At 44.9% G+C, this 23,350-nt stretch overlaps 1 protein-coding gene and 1 long non-coding RNA gene across 3 annotated transcripts in view; one reads left to right on the top strand and one right to left on the bottom strand.

Annotated features, from left to right (window-relative positions):
* The window catches only part of KCNJ6 (potassium inwardly rectifying channel subfamily J member 6), a 159,633-nt gene that overhangs the window by 47,539 nt on the left and 88,744 nt on the right, over positions 1 to 23,350 (bottom strand). The window lies entirely within an intron of this gene.
* Positions 6,545 to 17,424, top strand: LOC135295168 (uncharacterized). Its single transcript, XR_010357192.1, has 2 exons — positions 6,545 to 6,667; positions 17,038 to 17,424. It is a non-coding gene; the product is annotated as an uncharacterized LOC135295168 (long non-coding RNA).

Below are 23,350 nucleotides of genomic sequence, written 5' to 3'. Positions count from 1 at the left end.
GCCCTAGAAATACTAAATTCCTACCAATGTCATGAAAACAGGCTGAGTTAACCACACTATTGGACACCAAAAAATCCATTCCTATAAGAGGGAGCTGCAAGAATTTTTTTTTTTCATGAGTGCTGCTGCTCCCAAAGCCCCAGCAAATATTTTTCAGTCAAATATTCCAGTCAAATATTTTTTCAAATCACTATTCCCCTCCATGTCCCTGTGAAGTAGCTTCAAAAGCAAAAACCCCTGCTCCTGCTTTGTGTGCTTGGATTTTCCAGGCTGCATCTGCCTGATTCTCATTTTCCACCTTCAGCCTCAGCTTAGTTTAGGTCAGACTTTGTGGGTTTGTCCACAAAACAACTGGAGTGCAAGGAAATAAAATTGACTCAAGTCGTGATTTTTATTTTTATGTAAGAGTTTGAGTAAACATATGTTTGGTTTCAGTCCAGATTTCTTCTTACTTTTGTTTGAATGAATGAAAAACTTTGTATTTTTTCTGCAATGAGGATCAGCTCCACAGGATTTTGTACTCATTTTATAACCATCTAAGAAGTTGTTCAAAGATGTATTCACACAAGGACAATATCTGACCCACAAGAGTAGAAATATACGTTAAAACCACTAAAAAAATCTTTCCATGTTAACAAATAACAACATTTTGTCTTGAAATAAGCAATTCAGTGGTGTCTAAATTACCATTTACTGTGCTATTTCACTTAAGATACATAATAAAGTAAATAGGTCTATAAATTTGCTTGAAAAAATCTCAAAGGAGTTGCTGTGAAATTGCTATAATTGCTCTAATCACCATTATCCTTTTCTATAGGGATATAAGTAGTGGGAAAAAAAAAAGATTTAGAAGCAGGGAAATATTTTTTTGTAAATTGGATTTAATTTGATCAACAGCATTTTCCAAAACACCTAAGTGAAAATAAATTTAATTTCAGACTTTCAAAAAAGTTTTATTTTGGCTGTGAAATGCTGAAATTCTGGTACTTTTGACAATAGTTTCATAATTCAGATTTGCACTTCTTTTTCACAGTAATATTTTACCCAACTTTAGGAAAAAAGTTGTTCAGATGAATTAAATAAACTCAAAATGGAGGGATTATATGAAAAACTCTGTAATCTCTATTCTGAGTGAAGTAGGGGTTTTCTGCTTGTTTTTCTTATTTTGCTAAAAAGTATAAAAGACTTTTTGATTGCCCTTGATTTTTCCTGTAGGTTTTTCTAATCTGGCTAAAAATAATCCATCATTCCCCAGGATTTTTCCATGCACGAGTCACCAGTTTCCTCTCTAAAAATAAGGTCCTTTGAGGGCTAGCTGGAAACTTTTGGAAAAAGGAGAAAGATTTGACTGTGCTGGATTTTCCCGTTACCCTGAATTGCAACACTGAATTACTTGCAAATATCAGAGAGAGTCTTGATGGCCTTTGATTCTGGGTGGCTGAATCGAGAGTTTAATATAAAAATAAAATGTTATTGTGGAATTATGTTTTATTTCTACGGTGTGGATGGATCTTACCAGAACAGGCCACACTAGTGTTATGATTGTTAAATAATTGAGATTTTAGATGGTACATTCAGCTGGCAAAGCCCATCTATCCTTTTTGGAGCAGGCAAAGCTCAGCAGAAGCACAAATAATTCAAAGCTTTTGTAGCCTTCAGATGTCTTGTGAGAAAAAGGAGAGTTTCTGCTTTTTCCATCTCTCCTGAGTTGTGTAGGGAAAGTGAAATGAGCCAGCTGCCTTTCAGGGATGTGGCCATGGACAGCAGAAATACAGATTGCTCTTGTTAGAGCTGCTGCGTGAGACAAGGAATGTGCTGCACTAAAATGTGAATTTCATGTCTTTTTTAGACAGGTACAGACTCACTTAAAGAAATACTTGATAAAGGAGCTGACCTTTTAAAGAGAAAACAGTAAACAAAAATATTGAGCCCATGGAGGGGAGCTTTTGATAAATGAATAGACTGGTAACGAGAACATGTTTCTTGAGCAACCAAACTCAAAATTAAATGGAGAACTGAGGTGGTAATAAAAGACATTGTCTGCTTCAGAGCAGCTTTCAGTGCATGAAATAAGGCTTGAACATTTGCAAACAAATTAGGCTGTGTGTTGGGAAGGTTTCTGGTTTTCTTCTGTGTAAAGATAAGTCATTAGAACATTTAAGATAACTCAAAGACCCATCTGTGAGGTGGAGGCCAGTGGCAGAATGGAAGTGGTTTTCGAGGAATGATGATGGAATCTCAGAATCATTTGGGTTGGAAAAGCCCTCCAAGATCATCAAGGCCAAGCTGTGACCAATCCCCACCTTGTCCCCAGCCCAGAGCTCTGAGTGCCACATCCAGGCCTTCCTTGGACACCTCCAGGGATGGGCACTCCAAGCCCCCCTGGGCAGCCCCTGCCAAGGCATGAGCACCCTTTCCATGGGAAAATTCCTCCTGGTGTCCAACCTGAAGGGACTGATGGGGCTTTTTCTGCCTTCCCTGGTGCCCAAGCACCATGAAAGCCCACATGATGGTTTAAAAGTGGGACTGGTGGTTTTGTAGATGCCCAGATGTTCTCAATATGGACAAAGAGCAAGTGAGGTCTTCCAGATGAGAGCACATTCTGATGCCTTAACTTTTAGCTTACATATTTTCCTGATTCTGTACTGCATCAGTGTGTACAGAACTGAACTTTATATGAAGTGTTAGCAAGTTCTCCTCACAGTTTAGTCAGACAAACAATCCTTTTCCAGCCTCAGAACCAAGGACACTATTGCAGCTTCAGGCCCAAAAAGTATAGACAACAGAGAACTGAGGAGAGCAATCTGGAAGGATGGGACTTCATAGCCTGGAGCTATAATTGGACAATTAACCCCAATATGGAAATGAACCAAAACCTATAAAAGTATGAAAACTTGTGACCCAGGGTTGATCATGGGTGTAGTCTCAGCTGGGGTCTTGTACTGCCCAAGGCTTTTTAATAAATCCCTACTTTATTCCTTTAACACTGCCTGGCCTCTGTTCCAGGTTGCCTCTCAAGGCCATGGCAGAAATGCACCTGGATTCATTTTTAGTGATGTGGCAAAAGCTTCAAAGGGCCTTCCCTGGAGGTCTGGTTGTGCTCTGGCTTGCATTGAAGCATCAGAGGACATGGATGTGAGGGAAAGAAATAAGGATGCTGGGGTGCCCAAGATCTGGGGGAATGGTGAGCTGAGTGAAATATTTGGGACTGTAATGTGTGTGTTTTAACAGAAAGAAGGAGAAAGAGAAGCAGTTGGCAAGGAAAGAGGAAGGGGGAAGAAAAGAAACAAGGAAGAAAGAAGGAAGGAAGAAGGAAGGAAGAAGGAAGGAGGCACTACAGCAACAAAGAGAAGGGACTGTGTTTGTATTTGAGAGGTGGCAGAAAAAAAATTGCAGGATCCAGCATTGTCTCGGTTTGTTCATAGGGTGAGATAGTTGTTTGTGTGTTATGGAGAATATTTCTGTTTCCTTCCTTTTAATTCTGGTGGCAAAACCCCTCTTATCTTTGAGCTGTAATTTACTTCTCCTTGTCCAGGATGAAGTTTTCCAGGCCAGGTCAGATGGAGCTTGGAGCAGCCTGGGATCAGTGGAACGGGCCATCAAACAAATGTTAAGGAAAGCCTGGAATGTTCAGCCTGAAAAGGGTGAAGGCTGAAAGGGTTGACATGGAGGTGGAAAATGGAAAATCCCATGGATCTCACACAATGAGTTTGGTTTCAAAACAGCTGAAGTTTTTAGGTTTTAAAACCAGTAAGTTTTCCTTTAACAGCAGGTACAGGCTTCTGTAGCTTGTTGCCTCTGGGAGGCTGTGGATTTGGATAATATCAGGAAATCTGGAAGTCTGGCAAACCCATTGAATCCTAGAATGGCCTGGGATGAAAGAGATCACGCAGTGCCATCCATAATTAACACTGTTAAGACTCTTTCAAAATTCTGCTTTTCTACCCACAACTGTGAAGCTCAAGAGTTGCTGGATTATTATTTTGATGAGGAGAGTTTGACACCTGATAACTTGAAGTGTTCAGGTTCTTGGGCTGATTAATGACATCAGCCAGGCCTGGACCTGGATAACTCATGGAATCATGGAATCACAGAGAGGTTTGGGTTGGAAGGACACTAAAGATCATCTCATTCCACCCCTGCCATGGCAGGGACACCTTCCACTGTCCCAGGCTGCTCCAGCCCCAGTGTCCAACCTGGCCTTGGGCACTGCCAGGGATCCAGGGGCAGCCACAGCTGCTTTGGGCACCCTGTGCCAGGGCCTGCCCACCCAGCCAGGGAACAATTCCTTCCCAATATCCCACTTAACCCTTCCCTCATTCTGCTTAAAGCATAGGAAAGGTCTTTTAGACCCTCCAAGGGCTCTAATGCCAGCTAACACAGGAATAAGTGAGAAATGGATCCCCAGGCTCATGTGCTCCCTCTGTCACGGCATGGGGGAGCACTTTTTACATTTTTTTTTTTAAATTTTCCGAGCTGTCCAATACACAAATTTCTCTTTCTTAAGCCGTGGGCACTTTCTCCAATGCTCACAGTGGGTCCATTAGAAGTGGACAGATGCTAAGAAAGATATTTTGCCTCTCCTCTGAGAGAATGTTCATGTAAATACTGTGATCAGTTGACATCAGAGATGATTTGGCCCTAATTCAGTGCTAAAAAAACAATTTCTGAGTTCAAATATAGAGCCTTACATTTATTTTTTTCTTAGCCTTGCTAGTTTCCAAGGAGATCTAACCATGTAGATTGTCTGCAAAGGTGGTAATTAGCCAGCAATGAACAAGATGGACACAAAGAACTTATTGGCAAAAATCAAAATTTCCAAGCAGTTCTGTCAGAGCATCCCTTTTCAGACATCCCAATTTGCCTCACACCATGGTTTTGTAAACAACTGTCTTTCAGATCACTGCTTGAGCAGAAAAAATGGAAAATGTCCTCAGATTGATGCAGATGGGATTTTTTTTTTCAGAATATCTGGCAATTAAAAATAAGATCCAACAAATTCTACTGACTATAAATAACAGTTTGGGTTTATAACCCAGTGTTCAGAAAAAATGACAAAGGGAGGAGCAAAGGATGAGTATAAAGCGTGTTCCCCTTTTAATGCAACACAGACTTGGAGTGAGAAATCTTGGATTTACCTTTAGAGTGAAGCAAAGACAGGATTTGAATTTGTGCTGTCCGTTGTAGTTGATGGGAGAGAGGAAGGGTGAAGTTGACATAGGAAGGATCTTTACTCTCTGACTCTTGGGAATATCACCTGAATCTCTTTATTAATCTAACCCACCAATATAACATTATTTCTGTATACAATATCTGTATTTTTTCCTTAGAAAAGCTGCTGTTTAGTTGAAAAGTATTTCCTAGTTTGATGAAAATATGTAGAATATTATGTTCAGAAAAAAAAGGCTTTTTCCTGTTAAATTTCCTCCTAGTCTCTGTCACAGTGTAACTTTCAGGCACATCTGGAATCATGTTAAAGGAGAAACCGTAGAAGAGAAGATGTTTGCAATATCAGTAGTGGAAGGGTCAGGGTGGCTGAGAGTTAATTCCTGAGAGTTACCTGGACACAGCCTGCATGGAAAAAAGTGGGGAATCCTCCAGTTTATATCTGGATTATCACTTTGAGAAGTTGGAGTGAGGTGGGGGTTGGTCTTTTCTGCCGTGTCCCAAGGGAAAGGAGGAGAGGAAATGGCCTGAAATGGCACCAGGGGAGGCTCAGATTGGAGACTGGGAAAGAAAATTTCCTTGGAAGAGTGGTCAGGCCTTGGGCTGAGCTGCCCAGGGGGGTTTGGAGTCACTGTCTGTGGGAGTGCTCAGGAGGAGTCTGGATGTGGCCCTTGGGGACAGGGTTTGGGGTGATGCTGGTGGCACTGGAGTGGGACTGGATGATGCTGAAGGGCTCTTGATGATTCTGTGATTCTGTGATGATTATGATGATTTTCAAAAGGCCTGGATGAAGTTTTTGCCCTTGTTTCTGACTTTCACACCTCCATGTATCCCAAAGTGGATCTCCTTTGTGTTAACAAATGGATATTTATTTCCATCTACACAGAATGTGTGGGAATCATGTGTGAAATGAATAGTGAGGACCTGAGGTATGTGGAACACAAACCAAGGAATGTGCATTCAGGAGGAGTGGGGGAGATGCACAGAAACTTCTCTTTTTTTCCTTTTTTTTTTTTTCTTTTTTTTTTCCCTGTATATAAACACAATTTTTTCCCACTGGATACTGAGCTCTGAGGTGGTGACTAAACCCTTTATTTTGGTGCTGTTACTCCTCCTCCAGCTTGTGAGACTGGTATTTTGTACTGTACATGAAGCTGCATCACAGACATTTTTATCTGATGCTTCCTCGAGCCGGCAACAGGGAGCAGCAGCAGAACAAACATTTCCCTCTGGCTGCTGGACACAGCCCTGGAGCCCAAGAGGGCAGTGAGTTTGTAACTCAGGATTTGTGTTGGAAGCTGAAATGATCAGCAGCAGCAGGGTGAAGTGGAGAAAGCGCTGATTTATATAATCCCAGCCTCTGGCAGTGCAGGGGGTTGGAGGATTTACCTGCTCACATTCACAGCACTGGAAGGTGGCCTGAAAGGTTTTTTCACTCTCTTTGCACCTCTGCAAATGTTGGGATAAAAAAGATAACAGCCTAAGAACTTTCTGTGGATTGGTATGTAATGAAATATTGAGCTCCTCACATTTCTTGTTCTTGTTTATCTACAAGGACTCTAAAGAGAGCTACAGCAAAGGGCCCTCAACAAGATTCCTGGAAGCTGGATAAATTTGGGATTGGGAGCAAAGAGAATTCCTGCTGCATGGGCACCTAGGCCATGCAGGGCCTAGAGATCACCTCTAAAAGAGAGAGGCACTAATGGACCTTCAGAGTCACAGAATGGTCAGGCTGGAAGGGACCCAGAGGGTCCCTGGTGCCACCTCCCTGCTCCAGCAGGGCCATCCCAGAGCACAGGGCACAGGGCTGTGTCCAGATGGCTCTGGAATGTCCCCAGGGAGGAGCCCCCAGAGCCCCTCTGGGCTCTGCTCAGGGCTGGGCACTGCCCAGGGCAGAAGTTGTGCCTCCTGGGAGGGGAATTGCTGGGCTCAGGCCCTGCCCGTGGCTCTGGGGCCATTGCTGGGCCTGGAGCAGAGCCTGGGCCTGCTCTGACCTCTGCACAGGGACAGACACAGGGACAGACACAGGGACCGACACAGGGACAGACACAGGGACAGACACAGGGACAGCCAGGGACAGCCAGGGACAGACACAGGGACAGACACAGGGACAGACACAGGGACACACAGGGACAGACAGGGACAGCCACAGGGATAGACACAGGGACAGCCACAGGGACAGCCAGGGACAGCCACAGGGACAGCCACAGGGCCAGGCAGGGACAGCCACAGGGACAGACACAGGGACACAGGGACAGACACAGGGACAGCCACAGGGACAGGCACAGGGCCAGGCAGGGCTGAGGCCCCTCTCCCTGGGGCTCCTCTCCAGGCTGAGCAGCCCCAGCTCCCTCAGCCTTTCCTGGGCACGGAGCTGCTCCAGGCCCTTGCTCAGCTCCAGGAGCTCCTGTCCCTGCTGTGCTGAGGAGCCAGAGCTGGGCACAGCACCCAGAGGTGTCCCCAGGGCTGGGCACAGGGGCAGGATCACCCCTGACCTGCTGGCAATGCCCATCTCGGTGCCCCCAGGATACCAGAGATATCGAAAGGGAAAGGAAAGCCGCATACACTGGGTGTTATTTTGTGGGTACCAAAGAAGCTGCAGCTCCGTTTCTAAGTTAATCTTAAATCTGGGGTTGATCCACACCAGGAGCTGATGGCCTGACCTGCCACACGTGTGCCCTCAGGGCACCACAGCTTTCCCCGGTACAGTGTTTATTATCTCTGACTTCTTACACAGAGCAACATCTGCAAGCCACGAATAAAGCTGATGTGATAAATGCCCATCAGTTACAGCTGATTTCAGGCTGACCCGAGCAGGCAGTCTGACCTCAGTGCCATTCACATGGAAATGAAGTACAAGCTCCTATTACAGGGATCCTGTGGCTAAATGGGAAACATCTTGCTTTCCTTCTGTGGTCACTTTTAACAAATTGCCTGGCTTGCTGGCTTTCACTTTCTTTCTCCTGCCATTACCTTGATTATTTGCTTTTACATTTAGTATGTGTACGACTTGTGTCTCGTAAAGCTTCCCTGTGGAATCAATGAATGAATCAATCAATTTCTCACTCACCCTGCTCATCCTCTCAGTCCAGTTTGAGTGTGCTGGTGTTATTTGGTACAGACAAAATTAATAACTGGATCTAAAAACTGTGCATTGGCTTGTTTGTAGGAGGCAGAAATATATCATCTCCATATTGGTAGGGGGAAAACAGTGCTTAGTGTTGTTCACAAAATTTTGCCTCTCTCTGGCAGGCTGTACACATTTAATCTAATGTGGTGTTATCCCAGGATCATTAATGCAAATAAAGCTGGCCTGGAATTTAGTCTAAGGGAAGTGATGGCTTAGTCAGGAGTGGCAGAGTGACATTTCAGGGCCATACTATGCTGTGCATCAGATCCAGCAATTTTAAAAGACCTTTTTGACCTTTTGATTAAAAAGACTCCCAGCATTTGTTCTTCTCCACCTCCTCATAAATCTGTCACTGTTTTCAGTCCTTCTGTTGCATTCTCTTCCTGCTTAAAATAAAATAAAACTATTGCCCTCTGGTCAAGTGACTTGGAGCTGGAGAACCAGCCTGTATCCACAGGAGTGCACACCCACACTGTTCTCCTAAGGAAAGCAGAACCAGGGGACAAACAGGGCACTGGAATTCTGTCCACGGCATCTCTGGCCTATCAAGGCACTTAATGCTGGGCCCAGTACTGCCTTAAAATCCAGTTTTACTTGGTCAAGTGCTCAATTTGTCAGATCCAAAAGCACAGGATGAGCTGGCTGTGGACACTTTGGGCTCCTGGACCTCTGGCAGCCTCGGGGCCGTGCCCATTCTCTGGGGAGACTGGGCAGTGCCAGCACCCTCTGGGGGAAGAACCTTTCCCTAAAATCTAATCTAAATCCTTCCTGGCCCAACTCCAGCTTCTCCCTGGGTGCTGTCCCTGGTCACTGGAGGTGAGACTTTCGTCCAAGTGGCCACAGCTGAAGTGGCCTGGTGTTTTCACAGAGGGCTCAGAAAGGATCAGTGAGAAGGAAAAGTAAAAGCTGTCTCTGTAATTCAGTAAACTCCAGGCCAGACTGATGCCTTGTGAAGGCTGCCCTAGAGTAGAGGCTGGGCACAGCTAAAGAATAAAGCAGGGATTTATGAAAAGGCCTCCCTGGATCCACCTTGGGCAGCACCAGAGCCCAGCCAGGGCTGCACCCAAGATGAACCCAAATGGTCCCAAAATGCACGAGCGCTGCCGGGGTCTCTCCCTGGGCTCAGCTCTGCTCCATGTGCACATTGCAGTTCAGTGTCCAATCCCAGCTGCAGCCCCTGCAGTCCCATCCTGCTTGTTTTTCTCTCTGCAGCCCACGGGGTTTGTGCTCTGGGGCTGAGATTTGGATCATTTGTCCTTGGTGCCCAGCTGGAGCAGGAATTGTTTTGTCTCCCTGCTCTGTGCACAGAGCTCACCATCCCATAATATGAAGGTGACCCACACACTAAAGCAGCACAGAATGTGGAAAACAGAAAAGCTCAAACCTGAGGCATCATTCCCCCCTTTAGAGGCTCAACAAGGCCTTTACCTTGTCAAGTCTCCATTCTAAATATTTACTAATAGTAGGTTTTTAATAACAGATAACAATAGATACTAGATTCTATTTAATAGAATCTAGTATCATGAACATTGGAAAAGCCCTCCCAGCCCATGGAGTCTCAGCTGTGCCTGACGCCCACCTTGTACCCAGCCCAGAGCACTCAGTGCCAGCTCCAGGCATTCCTTGGTCACCTCCAGGGATGGGCACTCCAAACCTCCATGAGCAGCTCCTTCCAATTTCCTACAGCTCAGGCTCTGCCAAGGTCCCTGCTGGGGAGATATCGGGGTGCTGGTGGGAGCTCCTGGACTGCTCCTGCTAATGCCAAGCAGTGGCTGCCCAGGGCAGATAGGGTTGCCAGAGAGGAGGAGTGGGAACTTGCTGCACCAGGTGCTTGAACCGGGGGGTTCCATGGTGGAGGGACTCAGGGGGAAACAATTTTCCACTGAGGGAGCTCAGGGGACTTTACCTGGAGAAAAGGAGGCTCAGGGGGGACCTTGTGGCTCTGCACAAGTCCTGACAGGAGGGGCAGTGAGGGGTGGCGGTCAGGCTCTGCTGCCGTGTCCCAAGGGAAAGGAGGAGAGGAAATGGCCTCAAATGGCACCAGGGCAGGCTCAGATTGGAGATTGGCACAGAAAATTTCCCTGGCAGAGTGGTCAGGCCTTGGGCTGAGCTGCCCAGAGAGGTTTGGAGTCACTGTCTGTGGGAGTGCTCAGGAGGAGTCTGGATGTGGCCCTTAGGGAGAGGGTTTGGGGTGATGCTGGTGGCACTGGGGTGAGGGTGGGACTGGTTTTTGATGGTTTTGTCTCTTTTCAAAGACTGAGAAGAAACATCTTATTAGTTCCATAGTGGAAAGCGAACTGAGGAAGGACAGTCTTCTTTTGGTGTGAATATTCTGATATTCCAAAGAGATTATGCATTCACAACATTTAGAAATTAAAAATCCTGTTCCTACTATGGAGTCTGATAAAAAGATCCCATTTCTGCTCTTCTGAGTCCATCACTGTGCCCTGAATCCCCAAGTTTTTTCCTGTTGCAGTCGTGTTCCTCAGGAACTATTTCAGTTACCTTTGCCCCAGTTTAAAAGTTTTTTTTTCAGAATGGAACTCTTGGGGTGCATCTTGCAGATTGGTATCTGTGACATCCTGATCAGTTTTTAAAAATTGCATAAATGTAATTCACTTTTTAAAAATTATTTTTAATGGATGTGCTGATATTTAGCTTTAATAAATCCACTTCCTGCTAGCTGCAAATTCCAAAGAAACTCTCTTATGGAAAAGGACATTAGGAGGATTGCAAGCATTTAATTTTTCTCCTGACCCTTGCAAACATCAGTATGAAAGGAGGGTGATGATCACACTCTTCACAACGGGTATAATTAGCATTTGCTTACACTTCATAGTTCCTGCTCTGGGTGAAGTGGTGGATGGATGATAATTCTTTGGAATGGAAAAGAGAGGCTTTGGAAAAAGAGAGAATCTGTTGTTATAAATGAGGGAATTTAAAGAGGGCAAAACCATAAGTAGAGTTTAATAGATATGGGAAATAATAACAATTCCAGTTGTGTGTCAGGATTTGGTGTTTTTTTTGTTTGTTTGGTTGGTTTTTTTTTTAGGCTTTTGGCCTAAAAATTTAGGCCTCAGTAATTTTTCTGTCTAAAATAAAAGAGGAATACAGTTGATTTCCCACTTGCTCTGGGATGTCCCTGAATGTAAAATCCAATTTTGATGTTCTATCATTCTTCTTTGCATTTTTTCAGAGCTCCCTCTAAATTTTAGGGCTTTCTAGCACAGGGTTTGTTACAAAAGTTGAGGAAATCAATACTACTGTAATATCTTGATTTCTCAGGTTCTTTTTTGGATTGAGCACTATTCTTCCATGTTTTCAAAGGAGCTGAAAAGGCCGCCAGAATGAGCAGAGGGATGGAGCAGCTCTGCTGGCAGGAAAGGCTGGCACAGCTGGCATTGTTCACCTGCACAGGAGAAGCTTTGGGCTGAGCTCAGGGTGGCCTTGCAGGGCCTGCAGGAGCCCCAGGAAAGCTGGAGAGAGACAATTTCCAGGGCATGCAGGGACAGCACCCAGGGAATGGCTCCCAGTGCCAGAGGGCAGGGCTGGATGGGATCTTGGGAGTGAGGAATTGTTCCCTGGCAGGGTGGGCAGGGCTGGGATGGAATTGCCAGAGCAGCTGGGGCTGCCCCTGGATCCCTGGCAGTGCCCAAGGCCAGGTTGGACACTGGGGCTGGAGCAGCCTGGCACAGTGGAAGGTGTCCCTGCCATGGCAGGGGTGGAATGAGATGATCTTTGGGGTCCTTCCAACCCAAAGCTCTCTGTGATTCCATGATTCCGTGAGTTATCCAGGTCCAAGGCTGGCTGATGTCATATATCAGCCCAAGAACCTGGACACTTCAAGTTATTGGGTGTCAAACTCTCCTCACCAAAATAATAATCCAGCAACTCTTGAGCTTCACAGTTGTGGGTAGAAAAGCAGAATTTTGAAAGAGTCTTAACAGTGTTAATTATGGAGGGAAAATGAGTAACATGCAAGGAGAAATCAGAAGCCACAGCAGAGGCGCTGCTCTGCCTTTTTAAACTGAGCTTACTGACCAAACCCTCTGCAGAAAAAAGTCTTCGAACACCCAGTACCTCACATTAATGAAATTATTCACTCCGGCTGCGGAATTTGTCAGCATTTCAGGTGAGGCAGTTGGCCGCTTTATGTCGAGCACTGGCCTAATGTCCAGAAAGCAATAAATCCTCCTACCAGTCCTACTATTCTCACATCCTTTTTCATTAAGAAAAAAAATCCTTTCCCTCATACAAGATTTTTTTTTTCTCCCTAAATAATATTTTTTTATTCCAATCTCTCCCCTCTCTAGGAATAAGGATGCCCCTTGCATTGGGGTTAAACAGGACATTTTACTCAAGTGGATTCACAATTGTTCATTTCAAACTGGAGAGGGGACAAGGGAAGAAGATTTTTCCTTTCTACATCTGATGTTTCCTCCTCAAATAGCATTTCATATTTTTGAACTTTTTCTTAGATGACCCCATAAAAATTAAAGCTTTTCTATTGTGAAATTAATGAGATAGAAAAGATTTAATCTCAATTCAAATATTACCTTTAGCCTGCAGAACTTTATCAAAGCATCTTAACTTTTATTTTCCTAGCACATAAAAATTTGAAAACTTACAGGGACAGAAATTAGAAAGATCAAGGAAATGAAGTTGATTTGCTTGCTTAATACTGATTTCTAAAAATATTTTATTTCTGTTAATTGTTTTGTTGAGTTTGTTCTAAATACTGGACAAACACCAATCTAATTTTTCACTTTGGTAAAGTTTAAAAGAAAAAACAACATTCCATTTAGGTTTTTGTACCTTTATGTTGACTCTACATTTATGACAGAGAAGAAATGCCCCTTTTGTTTTGAGATTCTGACATAATGAGTGATTCTAGAAAGTGAAAAACCCTAACAGTTTTCAAAAACCTGTGGGCAGGACAGTGAAAATTCCTTTTCAGGAATATTTTCCTTTCTTTCCCTTCCTGCTCAGGCTCCCAGTCTGAGCTGAGTCATAGAAACTGAATATATTCCTGCCTGCTGTCCCCATCTAGACCTTAATTTTCATTTGTTCTGTAACCTGCCTTAGGTGGGTGATTACAAAAATGAGTAAAAAACAGCTTTGTAAGGTTTTGTCTCTAAGCATGGCTGGCTTGCAGCTGAAACAGGAGGTGTTTAATGGGCATCCAGCACCACCAAAATGTGGCCTGAAATTTCAGTGTGGGCTCATTATAAAAACACAGCACTAGGAAATTGCTCATCTATAAAGTCCTTTGACTTACACTTTTTTTTTTTCTCCCCAGTTGCCTAAAAAACCAAGAAAACTTCTTTGTGGTGTGTTTTATCCTGCACTGGAGCTTGGCAGTCAGGCGCAACTCAGTGCTGAGATCAAGACACACTTTTAAATTAAGCTGATTGGTTTAAAGCCATAAATAAACAAAGCTGGGAACCACAGATTCCATGGAAACCAGAAGTACCTTAATCAATACAGCTTTAAAATCAAATCCCAGGATCCCTGAGGCTGGAAAAGCCCTCCCAGCCCATGGAGTGCCAGCTGTGCCCCATGCCCACCTTGTCCCCAGCCCAGAGCTCTGAGTGCCACCTCCAGGGGACACCTGCAGGGATGGGCACTGCAAACCTCCCTGGCAGACCCTTCCAAGGCTTGACCACCCTTTCCAGGAAGAAATTCCTCCTGAATGCATAATTCTTTATTGTAATCATGCCTAGCAAGTAATTTGCAGAGTAATTTTCCTTGCTGTCTTTGGGGGGGCGTGGAAGTCAGGTACAACTGGCAAGGTCTAAGAAACAAAGCAAAACACCCCCCCCCCAAAAAAAAACTCCAAGAAACTGAGAGTTAAAATAAATAAATAAATCAACACTGAAAAACTTTGAAGCTCTTGTTTCAGCTCCATCTTCCCAATGTGGAAAGGATTTCTTGGTCCCAACTGTGGTGTTAATTGGGGTTTGTAGCTGTTCACCCATGACCTGCCCACACCCCTCCTATGAAATCCCAACCTGCAGGACACTTCTGACTTTTCTGCCTCCTTCCCAGCCTAAACTTTGATCCTGTGCCTGTTTGAAGGCTTGTGGGTAAAGCTGAATAATTTGTATTTTATGGCAGCTTCTGTTGTTTTTGTGTGGCTGTGAAGTTTTAATTCTGCGTTGTAGGAAAACCAAACCCTAAGAAATGCTTTTTGCAAAACATCTCCTGTGGAAAACATCCCTTTTTTGTCTTGGCAGGATCAGAGTTTTCAAGCTGCCTTCCCTTCTGCAGTCCCTCTGACATGATATCCCACCTTAGAAACCTCTTTCCAGTGCTGTTCTTCCTACAATTGGAACTCACCTTGCTAAACATTTTGGCTTGCAAAAAACCCCCACTTTTCAATATTTTTTTTTGGTCAGAACCATTCCAGCAGTTTTGACTTCCCAGAGTGCCTGTCTCCTGCTTCCATATGTGTGAAAACAGTGTAAAATAGAGGGACTTCATGGGATCTTCCCAGTGTAAAATACAGGGACTTCATGGGATCTTCCCAGTGTAAAATACAGGGACTTAATGGGATGTAGGTCCTTCCTCTGACTATCCTCATGTTATTTTTTGGAGCATGAAGCTACCATAGGAAATACAGGGTGGGATAAAGATTTTGTGCAAACTCTGCAGAAAGCAATGAAGTTTTGCACATCTCTGGACTCTGGGAGCCTGAGGAGAAATCTGGGAAGCGAGGAGGAGCAAGACTGAGCACAGTGCAAAATGTTTCCACAGCTTTGCTGTGCCTGTGCCTTTCCCCTCTCCTATTGACTCAAGCTCTTACTCACACTGAGCTGTTTGGGCTTCTCACGTGAGAGGCACCATGTTGTGCCAGAATTTTGAGGAATAGCCAAGGTCTGCACGAGGCACAGCAGTGCTTGGAACATTGTCTCCTACCCAGGAATTGCCAGCTCTTGTGTCCTACATCACAAATAAACCACTGGGTGCTGCAATGCATGAAATAGAAGCTTCTCTGAGTCCCTCAGAGAGAGAAAGGAAAGCAGGGATTGAATTAGAACCTTTGGAGAAGCTCAAATCTATTAAGCCACACAGTCATGAAGTGGGGGCGTCTTAGTTTTAAGTAACTAGAAATATATTTTAGTGCCTTAAGAGACTGTGTTAGCTAGTTAAAAGGTCCTGAAGCCTAGTTTAAAGGTCAGTAGTGTTGCCTTTCACAAAATTAACTTAGTTCCAGACACAATGAAAACATAGCAGAACAATGCTTATATTTCTAGATAAAACAGACTGAATTATTTGCATGGTAGATTTTGGGTAAGAACTGACACTGCTTTTACATTAGAATCATGCCAGGATAGGTTCAGGAAGAATGTTTTAGAATCATGTTTTTAGCTGATTTGATTATTTATGAATAAAGATTCCCAATATTTGCACCCCAATATTAATACATTTGGAATTTGCACCTCAATATTAATAAATTTATGAATATTGGGGTGCAAAAACAAAAAAGGAAGAAGAAAAAAAGGTGTGGGAGCTGCTGCTGCTCAGAACATTGTGACTTTATGCCAGAAATCTTTTAGCACAGACTTTAATACTCTGAAATCTTCGCCTTCAAGTCTGATGTATCCATGCAATAAACAACTTTACAGCAACCAACAACTGCTCTGGTCTCCTTGAAGACCTAAGGCCCAGGAAAAACTCAACAGCTAGGGACAAGGGACTGGGGGAAGAGATTTTCTGGGACGAACAGAGTAATCAGTGAGGGAGCTGAGGTTTTTCTGGGTTACCTCTGATTTAAGAAGGCACTAATGTGACTGTGGAGCACTGAGCAGCCTTTGATCTGTGAGTCACTCCGTTCTGGGCCCGAGCAGGGAGCATCTGCTCTCTTTGATCCACGGGCACCCTCTGCTCTCATGATCTGCTGTCCCCAGGGCTCTGGGGCCAGCTGCAATCTGTTAAGTGGACACGGAGAAGTTGCCTTGGCAAAGATTGGGAGCTTCACAGAATCCCAGAAGTTTTTTGGCAACAGATGCTCTTGTCAATTCAATTTGCCTTTGGAGGCTACTCAGACAACTGTGGCGTGTGCAGCACATTAGACATGATCTAAAGCAGAAAATTTATGCTGTTTGGTGACACCAGAAGAACAAATTAGCCTCTTCTCTGCTCCAGCTGGGCCACTGCTGCTCTCCCTCTGTCACATCCACTCTTTCAATCCATTCACTGCAGGAACCTGTCACCTCCTTGGTGACAATATTCAGGCAGGTTGGCCTGTTCTCTCTTGGCACCATCCCACTGTGCTGTGCTCCCTCCTCCATCTCTCCTAGTCCTACTCAGTTTTCCCTCCCCAAAATAGCCCCTTTTGTTTGCTTTGAGGGAAAAAGATAGAATTTGTGCTAAATAAAGCTTATCCAAATTTGTTCTGTTTGGTCCTACCCCTCTGTGGAGGGGGGGGATGGATTACAGGTTGTTTACACCCTGAGATGAGCCAGAAGTATTTACTGATTTTTATTGCTGGAGCTGCAGTGAGTCAATGTATTAGGACAAAATGCTATTTAGAGCAATGGAAGGAATGGATACTTCAGTGACAGCATTGATTTTGATCTAATATCAAAATATAACAGACTAATATCTCGTGCTGGCACAATGCAGATCACAGCCAAATGAGATCTTCACTTGCTGCAATGGAAAATTATTAAAAAGCAGCCCTCAGTAAATGCATTAACATATGGTGATGTGGCTGTGGCTCTGTCTGTACTCCACAGGCTCATGGAGGACGTGAGAAGCTCTCCCCTGCCCCAGCTCCTTATCCAGACCTTTCCCATTTGGAGAAGAGCAGCGAAAAGAGGCAGAGCTGCTGTTTCAAACTTCTGTGCTGGACTCCAGTTTGGACTCTGCCTCCAGTTGCCCAAGGCCAAAACTGGATCCATCTTTCCCATTTAGATTCCAAGGAAGAGGTGGTCCAGAGGAGAACATTTCCATCATTGGAGGTGTCAGGGTCAGGGTGGCTCTGAGGAACCTGGTCTAGAGACAAATGTCCCTGTCCATGGCAGTGGGGTTGGACTATGAAGGTGCCTTCCAACCCAACTGTTCGGCTTTATTTTCCTTTCTTGACAGCATATTATTTAAATAAACCTCATCAGCCATGGTTACCACGCTGTTTTTGCAAAGCAAAACAAAAATCCTCCACAGGTCCACATGCAAGATTGATCTGAAGGTAATTTCAGTTCTCTGTCCCGTTTGTATATAGAATTCCAGTGCTGCAGAGATCCAAGGCAGCCAAGACTGCCCTGTGCAATTCATGGAAGGAATGAAAAAGATATAATGTTAACTAGGAGAGCAGCAACCAGCCTTGACTTTTGATGATTCCAGTTTTTGATTATTCCATTTTCATACTCCAGGTATAAATCATAAAATCAGAATAGATTGGGTTAGAAGGGACTTTAAAGATCAACTCCCACTAGACCTGGTTGCTCAGAACCACATCCAGCCTGGACTTGAGCACTTCCAGGGATGGGCCAGCAATAGCTTCTCTGGGAAAACTATGCAAGGGCCCCACCATCCTCATTGTGAAAAAAATGTCTGCCTTATATCTAATCTAAATTGAGTCTCTTTTATTTTAAACCCATTATTCCTTGTCCTGCTGCAACAGCACTTGGCCTTGTTGAGCTCAAACCTCATGAGGTTTGCATGGCCCCACTCCTGAGCTTGTCCAGAACCCTCTGGGTGGCAAAAAAAAAACTCCTGAAAAAGACTCTTAAAAGAGGTTCCTCTTCTGATCACAGCAATGATTCACCTGGTGAGTGATTTTCAATTTTTTGCTCTCCAGTGACAAGCAGGTACATTTTGAGCACTGGTGTTTCCTGATATCTGGATAAACTCCCAGTGAATTCTAGGTACATTCACCCAATCTTCAGAAACTTCCTGTGTTTAACATTCTTAATGTAGAATTTCCAGTTTCTGGTGGACTCAGGATCTGATCAAATCCCTACAATCCCTCTAATCATATCTAAAAGTCATTCAGGTTTTTACTAAAGGCTCACAGAAACACACAAGAGAAAAAAAACAAAACCAGAGAAAGTAGGACAGTAAAAGAAAACTATTCCGAGAGTTGGAAAGTAAAGCAATTAACTAGATGCTTTCTTTGTTCCTGAAAGTCCAATCTTAGGGCTTCCTGAAAGGAACACAAATAAAAGGAAACACTTCCTTCCTATGTAGCAAAACCAGCCTGTCCTAATCCACTGTGCTGTCCAACAGACTCCTCCAAAAAAGCCTTTTCAAAACCACAAATGAACTTCAGTCACTCTACAGTGCAAGGCACATTTTAAAGTTTTAGCCGTTGAGGACTTTTTTAGGGGAAATCTCTGGTGTCCACAGCAGTGTTCCAGCACAGCTGGGGAGCCTGGGGCAAAGGAGAGGGTTGCTATGAGTCCTCTGTGCCTTTCCCACAGCCCTGCAACCACCGGCACAAAGCAGCTCTGCCCAGGGAGCCCTGGAGAGACAGCTGGGAGTGAGGAAAACTGCTGGGAGAGGAGAGACAGCTGGGAGAGAAACCACAGAGTCATGGAGTGGTTTGGGTTGGATTGGAAGGGACCTTAAAGATCCTCCACTGTGCCAGGCTGCTCCAAGCCCCGATGTCCAATCTGCCTTGGGCATTGCCAGGGATCCAGGGGCAGCCACAGCTGCTCTGGGCACCCTGTGCCAGGGTCTGCCCACCCTTTCAGGGAACAATTCCTAATTCCCAATATCCCACTCTCTGTCAGTTTGAAGCCATTCCCCCTCATCCTGTCCCTCCATTCCTTGCAAATTGTCCCTCTCCATCTTTCTTGTGGAGTCCTCCAGGTCCTGGAAGGCCACAATGAGGTCACCCTGAAGCCTTCTGTAGGCTGAACAAAACAATTCAGTTTAGACAATTCATAAAGACCCTTCCAACCCAAGAGGTGAGGTTTTATGAAGGGAAAGCCTAAGGAACAGGCCAGAGCCTTCCTTTATAAAGCCTTACTATGGGTAACACCAAACCATTCTTTGATTCTGGGGTGACTCAGCCACTGCCCTGGGCCACCAGTCCCAGTGCTTGACCACCTATTTCATGAAGAAATTTTTCCTAATAGTCAAACTCAAACTTTGCTGCCTGTGTCCAGAGGTAAAGGCCAGCCAATGCTCAATGTCCTTTAGGGTCCATTCTGAAGGTTGTTCACTCTGTGCTATCAGGGGAGTTTTGAATTTTGTTAAAAAGTGATTTTCTTTTGATGCCTTTGAAGGCTGACCTAGAGCAGAGGCTGGACAGAGTTAATTAAAGAATAAAGCAGGGATTTATGAAAAGGCCTCCATGGATCCACCTTGGGCAGCACAAGAGCCCAGCCAGGGCTGCACCCAAGATGAACCCAAATGGTCCCAAAATGGATGACAGGTCATGGGGTGCCCCACCCCCATAAGTTCTGGTCCACCAGCACATTGGAGCCAATTGTCCAACTGCAGCTCCAGGCCATGAAGTTCCATCCTTCTTGTCCCTCTCTCCCCACTCTGTTGCCATCCATGCTCCTGGGCCCGAGATTTGGATCATTGTCCTTGGTCCCCAGCTAGAGAAGGAACTGCCCTGTCCACCCATTCTGTGCAGAGAGCTCACCATTCCCCAACATGAAGCTCAGACCCACACACCAAAGCAGCACAAAACCTGAAAAACACAGAAGCCAAAACCCGAGGCATCACTTTCACCAGCTGCTGCTTTTTGGCTGCTGTACACAAGTGGAGGGAGAGCTGTGAGCTCCTGGTTTCTGTGGCCTGCAGGGCCAGGGCAGCACTTGGGGGGTGAGAAAGGAAGGAGGGAAGAGGGAAAAGGGGAGGAAGATAAGGAAGGAATGAAGGAGGGAAGGTTTCTCTTCTCAGGGCTGGCACTCTGCACTGCAGACTGTCCTGGGAAGGAGTGAAATCTCCCTCCAGAATGCAGTGCCTTGATACTTTCCTGTATTATTTTGCTTTTCCCCTTGTGCCAACTGTCTGACCTGACAAGGCTTCCCTTTGCTTGCAGAATAACACAACTTCCTCCTTTGCCTGCTGCCTGCCTGCTCTATTTTCTCCCATCTTTCCTGGGAAAGAGATAGTCTCTCCTTTTGTGTCCACATCTTTGTGCATCCTCTTTGATTGCCCAAACTTTCTTGCATTCAGTGGCTCCATCAGTTCCCAGATGTTTATTTGCATATATATATCTCCACCCCAGGACTCCTCCCCCCCCACTTTTGTAAAAACATATAAATATTTGAAGCAGAAACCCATGAATGTAATTTCCCCACTTTTGTTATTTTTAAAAAGTGCTTCAAACATTGCAGTGGTGGGGGGGAGAAAACAAAACCCTGCAGAACCCACACTGGGATGGAGCCTTATTATTGTGCATTAATAGGGAAGGGCTGTGCTGCTCCTTCAACACGAGTTTAGTGTTATGTTCCTCCAGCATATGGAGGCTTTGTTTGATTAGGGTTCTCCTGGGTTCCATTCCACATCCTGCCCATTTGTTTCCTGAGACAGAGACTGGGCACGAGCCCCCTCCCTGCCCTCTGGGAATGGCTCAGTGCCCTCAGCCAGAAGGAAGAAGGTGTGGTGGGATGACAAAGCCAGTACTGGGAATGATTCCTGGAGGGAAAAACTGCCTGCAGACACCCTGAGGAAGCTTCCCCTTCATCCCCCAGCCCTTAGAAATGTACAAATGTGCTGTCAGGCACATCTCCCTCGTGAAGTGCCGGGCTTGAAAGCTGAGACAGGTGCAAGGAAGGATGAGATGCACGGGAAAATGAGGAGCTGTGGGTACATGTGGGCACGGAAGGAACACTTCAGCAAAAAAAGCTGGATTTCTATTCTGGGGTTTTGTTACTTTTTTGTGTCTCCTTCACTCTGAGATAGTGTTCAGATGTATTTCTCCTTTGCTCATAATACTGGCAACTTTCTTTTGGACTTGCATGGGAATCAGAATGAGAAACAGGAAGAAATTATGGGGCTGCCAGTGACTGGAGTCCTGAAAGAAACCTAAACAAGAAAGGAGTGGCTTATTTCTAACAGGGTAGGAAACTGCTCCTGGAGTTACACTCACATGGGAGGTAAGGTGACTCCACACTGCCTGTGGAAGGTAATTATATCTTCTAATAGATCAGCTCACATAATTGGGGTCAAACCCAACCAAACAAACATGCTTATAGGCAGAAACACTCTCTTTTAGTTTGGAAATGGAGCGTAGGAGGAATATATTAGCAAAGTAATAACCTCCCTACAGGGGTAACTGGATGAAATATTTTTGCAAGTGTTACACAGAACCTTTGGTCTCTTCTGGCCTTGAAAGCAGGAGAGAAAGCAGGGGGGAAAATCCTCCTTCCAGCACAGAATAATCTATATTTCTTGCTTTTGTGAAGTTGTGGGTTTGTTAAGAAGGGTGACCTGCACAGCATTTGTGCTTTCAACTGCTGAAGAAAATCCCTCTCTCTTTCCCCTTGACCTCACTGGAGCAGCCTCACCCCCCACCAGAGCCTGAATGATGCAGATCTTTGCAAATGACACAACAATGAAAATGAAATAAAAATTTCCTTTTCCAAAGCCAGTTTTGGTTTGTTTTGCTTCTTTTGCAGGATTGTTGGGGAGCTTTCTTTAAGGGAAGCAGGTGGGTATCTCTGCAAAAACCTTCTAATTCTGTTCTTCTCTTTGTTGTCCTTTTTACCAGGCCTCACTTATCTCCTTGAAGGGCAAGGAAGGCCCTGCATGGGCCTGTAAAATACAGGAACATAGGCTGTGGAAATGGTTTTATGGAAGAAAAGGAGAGGGATGGGGCTTTGGCTTTGTGATTTTTCTTGGATGAATTGCTGGATGTCTGATTACTGAAATCCAAAATGCAAGAAACTCTCAGAACTTTGGGCCTGGAAGTCAAAGCTTAGAATTAAACCCAGGATTTGATCAGAGACCTTGGAAAAGGCTCCCAAACTGAGGTCTGGAAGAGAGAATGTGGATTTGTAGTTTAAAGCAGAGACATGTTAAGCTAAGGAAAGTTTAAAGTTTTAGAGTTTAAGATCTAGAAAAAATAAAAGTAGATCCAGAGGTAAACAAAGAGCTCAGAATGCAGCACTGTGGGTTTGTGTGTCAGAACATGATTGGCTAAGAAAGTTCACACTGTAACATGGGTCCATAAGAAGAAATATTTAAGGATTGGGTCAAAAACATAAATATCCTTGTTGGCAGTGTTTTACTGGTCAATAACTCCTTAAAAAGTCTTCTAACTGAGGGTCTTGCGACCTTCTGAACCATGCAGTGAAGACATGAGCCAAATTCACCCTTCCTGCCTATGCAGAAGATAAAATAAACCACATCATCAAAAACAATTCAGAGGTCCCATCTCAAATCCCTTCCAAAATTCCCTACAAGTGACTTATCACATCTGATGGCACACAGAATTCTATTGGGACATCTTGGATAGGAAGAGAATGAAAGATCAGGATATGCAAAGCATAACAAAGAAAAATCTGGACTTGAATTACAACAATCCTGTGGAGCTCCAGGCTGGGCAGAGGGACTGGAAAGCTGGAAAAGCCCTGGGGGTGCTGGGGACAGGGGCTGGACACGAGCCCAGGGGTGCTCAGGTGGGCAAGAGGCCCCTGGCAGCTGGGCTGGATGAGGAATTGTGTGTCCAGCAGGAGCAGGGCAGGGATTGTCCCTCTGTGCTGGCTCTGAGAGGCCCCTCGAGGGCTGTGCCCAGTTCTGCTCCTGCAGGAGAGACCTGGAGGGGCTGGAGCGTGTCCAGGGCAGGGAACGGAGCTGGGAAGGGGCTGGAGCCCCAACAGGGGCTGAAAACAGACCTGGTTTTAAATCTGTACTGCATAGGTAGAGTGATTTCCCCTCCTTCAGCTCTATCTTGCCTTGTTGAATTCAGCAGAGGCTGCTGCAGGGGCCACCATGAACAGAACAAGCTGCAGAGTCACCACCCAAATTATTCTTATTATAGGGAAGAAAAAGATATTAAGAAGGAGGAGGCCAAAGGATGCAAAACCCACATGATTTTAGTTAATGTAACCAACTATTTAGAGTATAATTGAACCATTAAGTGGA

This window comes from Passer domesticus, chromosome 2, assembly GCF_036417665.1.
Source record: "Passer domesticus isolate bPasDom1 chromosome 2, bPasDom1.hap1, whole genome shotgun sequence".
NCBI lineage: Eukaryota > Metazoa > Chordata > Aves > Passeriformes > Passeridae > Passer > Passer domesticus.
Note: the sequence above shows the minus strand (reverse complement) of the source record. Positions and strands in the feature narration are given on the sequence as shown.